The sequence below is a fragment of the Gadus morhua genome, chromosome 18 (genome assembly GCF_902167405.1).
Source record: "Gadus morhua chromosome 18, gadMor3.0, whole genome shotgun sequence".
Taxonomy (NCBI): domain Eukaryota; kingdom Metazoa; phylum Chordata; class Actinopteri; order Gadiformes; family Gadidae; genus Gadus; species Gadus morhua.
This window is the reverse complement of record NC_044065.1, coordinates 6,391,799-6,399,298: the sequence shown is the minus strand read 5'-3', so window position 1 is coordinate 6,399,298 and position 7,500 is coordinate 6,391,799. Positions and strand designations below refer to the sequence as shown.

Genomic DNA, 7,500 nt, shown 5'->3' with positions numbered 1-7,500 from the left:
GCAGCAACACTTTTTTTGTGTGTCAAAAAATATCCTTTCTGTAAAACCCTAACCCAATATGCAGAATTATGATAATAATGCTTCTATTCTACACCATCTCTGATTTTATATAATATTATTTTTACAGAAGGGCGGAAATATTGAGAGAGATCGCAGAACTCACTGTCACAAAAAACGTGATTCGCAGAAAGAAAATAATATAGTGTAAGATTATGATATACATTGACAGAAGACATAACGATATTCCTTCCATAGGCTAGTATGAGAGGCAGAGGGAGAAAATAGATCTTTATTATTAGAAGAGAGAGGGATGTGTGAAAACAAAATAATCCACCTTCAGATGAGGATGTTAAGTATCACAGAAACACACACACACACACACACACACACACACACACACACACACACACACACACACACACACACACACACACAGACACACACACACGCGCGCGTGTTAGCCTCATATACATAAACACCGATCCCCCTCCATACATGTGTGAGACAAGCGGTTAAAGAGTGCCACCAGTGTGTTTTCTTTCTCCAGGAACAGCATCGTGGGCATGGTGAATAATGCATTGCTTTTCAGCAGCGCTGGGGGGCTCCTTCCACCTGCTGCCGCAGAGTCCCTGCACAGAGCGCTCTGTCTGGACGGCCGTGAGCCACGCTGGCCTGCGCACACTTAGATCTATGCGCTCCTTGGCAGTCGTTTCCTCTGCACCTCTCAAACAGGACACGTGTGCGGTACACAGCAGTGTGTGCGGTGCACAGCAGTGTGTGTGCGGTGCACAGCGGTGTGTGTGCCGCACAGCGGTGTGTGTGCCGCACAGCGGTGTGTGTACCGCACAGCGGTGTGTGTACCGCACGCGTGTCCGTTTGTCTTTCTGCATGGTAAGGTTGAAGGGTTAAAGGTCAGCGATCCTTTAACGGTCCTCTTCTTCTGCTCCTTCTTGTTCTTCCTCTTGCCCACCGTGGCACAACCTCCTGCCCCCTCCCTTGATCCAACTCTCTCTCTCTTTCTGTCTCTCTCTATCCCTCTCCCTCTCCCTCTTCTCTCTCTCTCTCTCTCTCTCTCTCTCTCTCTCTCTCTCTCTCTCTCTCTCTCTCTCTCTCTCTCTCTTCTTGTTCTTCTTCTTCTTTTCTCCTCCTGCTCGCCCCCTCCCCCCTCCTTTCTCCGTCTGGCTGCGCGTCTTCCACTTCCTGCTTCCACAGGAAGTGACCAAGCGGGAGGACTTGCATGTCCAGCTGAGTCTTATTCAGCTGCCCATAGACTCAGGGGTATGTACAGCACAGCAGCCTCCCCTGCCCTCCCCCCTAACCCACCTTCCCTCACTCCCTCTCTCCCTTTCTCCTCCTCCCTTTATCATGCATGAAGCCCCGCCCCTTCCCCCTGCATGAAGCCCCGCCCACGGCTGCGAGGACCAACCGCCGTCAAAGCTGACATGACTGACAGGATATGTGTGCGTGTGTGTGTGTGTTTGTGTCAAAAAGAAAAACAAACTTTTGGGTCTTCAGGTCAGCTCCCCCCCCCCCCCCCCCCCCCACACACACACCTTTTAAAGGATCCCCCCTCCTCCTCCAGCCCCGGGGAGGAGACATCCAGCACATACTGCAGCAGTCATCACATACTGGGGTCTGTGGTCGGGGAGACAGAGAGCAGAGCAGAGATGAAGTGAGAGAACAACAGAGAGAGAGGGGAGAGAGAGAGAGAGAGAGAGAGAGGGAGAGGGAGGGAGAGGGAGGGAGGGAGAGAGAGAGAGAGAGAGAGAGAGAGAGAGAGAGAGAGAGAGAGAGAGAGAGAGAGAGAGAGAGGGAGAGGGAGAGGGAGAGGGAGGGAGAGAGGGAAGAGGAGAGGGAGAGGGAGATGGAAGAGAGAGATGGAAGAGGAGAGTTAGAGGGAGAGGTGACAAAAGACAGATGGTAGAAGAGATGGATGATGTTGGAGAACAAGAGCGATTGGGGAAGGGCTGGAAAGAGAGTGTAACGAAGAGAGAGAGATGACTGAAGAGACAGAGAAAGAGAGAGGGGGAGCGAGAGAGCGAGAAATAATTAGAGAGAAAGAGGAGGAGAGAGAGAGAGAGGGGGAGCGAGAGAGCGAGAAATAATTAGAGAGAAAGAGGAGGAGAGAGAGAGAGAGAGAGGGGGGGAGAGAGAAAGCGTTAGAAAGAGGTGGATGGCGAAATGAGCAGAGAGAAAGAGAGTGAGACAAATGACGGAAGAGAGAGAGACAAAAACGAGCGACAGAGGGAGGGAGTGGGACGGTCCAAATGAGCGAGAGGGAAGGGGAAGGATGTAGCATCGTGCCTGTTTCCTGCGCCCACCGGCCCACGCCGTCTCCTGAGGGAGCCGCTCTGTCCCGGAGAAAGAGGGAAGAAAGAACCTGAGCACACTGGAGGAGGAACCGCCACGCGCGGAACAGACAGACAGGAGGCAGGCAGACAGGAGACAGTATACAGTCAGACAGTAGGCAGGCAGACAGGAGACAGGCAGACAGGAGGCAGGCAGACAGGAGGCAGGCAGACAGGATACAGTCATACAGTATTCAGGCAGACAGTATACAGGCAGACAGTAGACGGGCAGACAGTGTACAGTCATCCAGTATCCAGTCCTCCAGTCTTACAGTATACAGTATACAGTGTTATAGTATTCTACAGTCTTACAGTATACAATCATACAGTCATCCAGTATCCAGTCACCCAGTATACAATCATCCAGTATCCAGTCCTCCAGTATACAGTCTTACAGTGTACAGTATACAGTCATCCATTATCCCGTCATCCAGTGTGCAGTCACACAGAAGGAGAGGAGACTGCAGCTCTGCAGTGCTCTGCCCACCCTAGACCAGGACAGAGAGTCTGTGGCTCATTGTAAGCCCCTGCATTATGGACTTAGCATATGGCCCAGCAGTCTCCAGTCGTATGCTCTGGGTATGGCACCGCAGAGGCCCAGCGGGGACACAACCGGTGCTTTAGTATCGGACTCCACTGACGTGATTGGATAAATCCAATTCTCGGCTGGTGAGATTCAATACAGATGTGGTAGAATGCAATTATGGTGTAGACAGATGACTAGGGACACAGTGAGCACGGTGCGTGCTGACGCGCACACACAGAGACACACACGTGAACAAACACACACACACACACACACACACACACATACATGCACAAACACACACTTGCTCATGCACACATAGACAAACACACACACACAAACAAACAAACACACATTCAAACACACACACACACACACACACACACAAACAAACACATACACCCACACCCACAAACAGGTATATGTACAGCCATCCCCCATTTACACCATTTATTTTCTAAGTGCTGTCCTAGCGATAGCCCACCGTCCCCCTTGCCCCCCTCCAGCCCCCCCTACCCCCCGGGGAACGATCTATTATGGTCTGGCTATAGCTAGCCGGGGCAGTCTGCTCCATCTCCCCTGAACAACATGCCCAAATTGGGGTGCTGGAGCGCAAACAAGCTACCCAAACATGAGACGCAAAAAAAAAAAGAGAAAGTGTCCTTGTCTATTTCCGGCCGAGTGGGAATCTCCGAGAGAGATGCGCTGACCCCCTGATAGCCCAGCCGGTAGCTCGCTCTCCGCCTGGCTGGGCAGCGGCGGAGGAGATTGGTCGCTATCGACAACCTGCTCGTCCTAACTGGGACCACTCCTTCTCCCCGGCACCCGTCTTTAGCCTGTGTCTCACCGCTGTGCCGACGCACCGCCGTACGAGTCACGGTCCAACGAGTTTCACATTCAGAGGAAGGCAATGAGCGGTTCGCGGTTTCACTCCCTCGCACACAGATCCAGTAAGTCAAAAACGAAGAGGCTCAATGCAATATTTTTATTTTTCCTCCCACAAATCCCAGCCCTGACTCCTTACAGAACCAAGTTCCCCTTTTGTTCAGCGGGAGATCCAAAGTGAAGGTTTTTATTTTCGAGGTCTGCCCCGATGTGGCTGCGGAGATGATACGTGACGGCTGAATTAGAGGATTAAGACGAACCCGCGATGCAGAGAGCGACAGACTGACAGGAAGGTTCAGGGGAGAGAACGAAACAAACAGATGCGCAGGGTCGCGAGACGCTGGGAAAATACCAGCACTCCTCAAACGTCTCTGTCGACGCTGAAGTAGCCGACTTAATTCCCTACTTTAAAGAAGGAATTGGGTTGTTTGACCAGGCTGAAATAAAATAAATAAGTTAAATCTCCCATGGGGATGAAGCCAATTTAACTTAACTCTCTCCAACCCCCCCCCCCCCTCTCCCCCTCACACCATGGGCCTGGCTTTAAGAATCCCATTCCATTTGTTTTATAAAATGGCCGTCACTTTTCACTCCTTTCTCTCGCTCTGAACGGCCTTAATCAATGACCTAGGTCTGAGGCCTTAACGAGGATAAGAAACGGCGTAACGTATTCAACCCAGGGAAAGCCTAAGCTGAGTTGTTCCGGTGTGTTCCGTTAGGGGGGCCAGAGGGGTTGGGGGGGGGGGGGGTAGTAGGGGCCCAGTCCACAGGGGCCCAACAGAGAGCCCTGCTCCTCACAGCCGGCCCAGCCACCAGAGCACAGGGCCCCCGGGATGTAGACCACTGTCCTGGGTCGTTCTCATCCTCAGTACAGCTGGAGTCGTTATTACACCCCCCCCCCCCAGCCCATGCCGCAGCCCCCCCCCCCCCCCCCCCAGTTTGTTGTGCAATGCTGCTCGCATACATGAAAAAGGCGGGAATTTCTTTCAATGGGCGGTGGCACTCAGGCCCCATCCACACGGAAACGATTTTTTGGTGAAACCCCATGAGTCTTGTGCGTTTCGGCCGACCGTCCAGACGGAGCCGTCGAATCCGGTGCCCGAAACCTCATATTTCTGAAACCACCCTCGGAGGTGGTTTCAAATCTATTCGGATTTATGCGGTTTCGTGTTAGGATTCGTGTGGACGCCTGAAACGCAAACGATGACGTCAATAGCCCCCCACCAGCTGGGCGACGTCAGAGTTGCGTTGAATTTTTTATTTATTATTTGAATTATTTTTGTTGCTTTAAATAAAGCGCCTTGAGAAATGTAATTAATGACTCCACATTAAAAAGTATTTCTGCTCAATTTAAAAGGTTGAAACTCCTCTTGACTGAATGTATACAGCGCGCAGGCTGTTCGGCGCAGGCTTGATGCGCTCCATTTTTTTTTTTTTTCTGTGGAGAACCAGCGCCTTGAATATTTACTACAGCATTTCTACAGCTCAATGCGGTTTCGCAATGACTCCATCTTTACGGAGATATTCCTGGAATAAACAGGATCGTTTTCGCCCGTTACGCCTCCGTGTGGACGGGGCCTGAGACATAGGGCTGAAGGTTGAAGGTTAGGGTCTCTCTCTCTCTCTCTCTCTCTCTCTCTCTCTCTCTCTCTCTCTCTCTCTCTCTCTCTCTCTCTCTCTCTCCCCCTCCCTCCCTCCCTCCCTCCTCGCTCTCTCTGTCTCTCTCTCTCTCTCTCTCTCTCTCTGTCTCCTTTTCTCTCTCTGTCTCCTTTTCTCTCTCTGTCTCATTCTCTCTCCCTCCTCCTCGCTCTCTCTGTCTCTCTCTCTCTCTCTGTCTGTCTCTCTCGGTATCTCTCTCTCTCTCTGGTCCTCATAGTAACCATGGCTCTCCTGAGGAGTCATGAAGTTTCCTCCCAGTGCTCTGGCCTGATGCCCCCCAGCCTCTCCCTGCTGCCCCCCAGCCTCTCCCTGACTGGCCCCAGCCTCTCCCTGACTGCCCCCCCTTCCTGACGGTCCTCAGTGATGGATGGGCTCTGGTCTCTACTTGGAAGCCCACCCCGGGGAGGGAATCACATTTCGTTGTGGTTTGGGTTTTTTGTCGTTGTGTGGGCGGGCGTGGGACAGAGTTGTGTGTGACTACCAGTTAGTTTTGCGTATGTTTGTGTGTGTGTGTGTGTGTGTGTGTGTGACTTCCAGTTAGTTTTGCGTATGTTTGTGTGTGTGTGTGTGTGTTTGGTGTGTGTGACTTCCAGTTAGTTTTGCGTATGTTTGTGTGTGTGTGTGATTTCCAGTTAGTTTTGCGTGTGTGTGTGTGTATGTGGATGCGTATGCGTGCAGTCTGTTTGTGAGTGCTCTTAACATAATTGCATTGCCACCCCCCTCCCCCGTTAATGCAAATAGATGATGATAACGGGGAGGAGGGGGGGATTACAGATGAGGTAATATGGTTAACCGCCCGAAAGTGATCACCGTTTTCCTCACCCCCTCTGGCCGCCGCCACAGGCAGCCTCACACTACGAAGAGTGGTTCATGATCAGACGCACACAGAGAGCGGGGGGGGGGGGGGGGGGGGGGGGGAGGCCAGGGAGGGTGGAGGTGGAGGGGGCGATAAGGCCCCCGTGGGGCAGGGTTTCATCAGAGTGGTCACTCATTTCATTAGCGGGGAGCCCTGATCCTCCAGCTCTGTCCCCTGGCCGGCAGCGCCGCTACGACCAGCGCTAGGATGGCGAGGCAGCACCACTATGACCAGCGCTAGGGTGGCGAGGCAGCACCGCTACGACCAGCGCTAATGTGGCTAGGCAGCGCCGCTACGACCAGCGCTAGGATGGCGAGGCAGCGCCGCTACGACCAGCGCTAGGATGGCGAGGCAGCGCCGCTACGACCAGCGCTAGGGTGGCTAGGCAGCGCTGCTACGACCAGCGCTAGCATGGCTAGGCAGCGCCGCTACGACCAGCGCTAGAATGGCTGGGCTACATGTCCGATGTTGATCCTTACAAACTATAGCTGAACTGACCAGTTCCAGATCAGCTGCCAACAGAACCATTTCAACCACAACCGATCCGTTTGCACTAGAGATTCTACGAGTGCTAAGAAGCACTCAATATAAACTTTTTATGACTTTTAGAACGTATTGTTAAAGCCGCCGTGGCTTTTTGCGGTTCTTTCATCCAATATTTTCTCAAGCACATTGAGGAGCCATAGAAACCCCAAAGGGCTGATTAACAAAATATATCATGCTCGACAAAACCTAATAGATAGATGGATAGAGCTCTTATACTCTTATACAGCATAATTAATCAGTGAGATTCACACCCTGGCCACACAGCCAATCGTGCGGTGCCTAAGTGGAAAAGGACCCAGAATGGAGAGAGAAAGAAGCTAGCAATGAGAGGAGAAGTCAATGTCTGAGGCCGTACTCCTCTGGAGTTCCCCACCTAACACACGCCCCAAACACAGTCTGACACACGGTCAACCCACGCGCCGTTTGCGTTTAAGACCACACAGGCGTTTGGAATGTGTGTGTGTCCTAGGTGTATGTGCTCCCAGACATTGTTTATGTGTGTGTGTGTGTGTGTGTGAGTGTCTTTATGTCGGCGTGCCTTTCTTCAGTGCTCCGCCCTCCGATTGCCTCAGTGTTTACGTACGTGCGCGGGCTCGCTGTGCATGGCGTGTACACGGGGTACAGTGTGTTTGTCTATTGTCCATCATCCACACTGTCTGCCCGGGCCCAGACCACACTGT

At 52.4% G+C, this 7,500-nt stretch overlaps 1 protein-coding gene across 1 annotated transcript in view; it reads left to right on the top strand.

Moving 5' to 3' along the window:
• The window catches only part of cacna1g (calcium channel, voltage-dependent, T type, alpha 1G subunit), a 111,248-nt gene that overhangs the window by 36,722 nt on the left and 67,026 nt on the right, over positions 1-7,500 (top strand). The window lies entirely within an intron of this gene.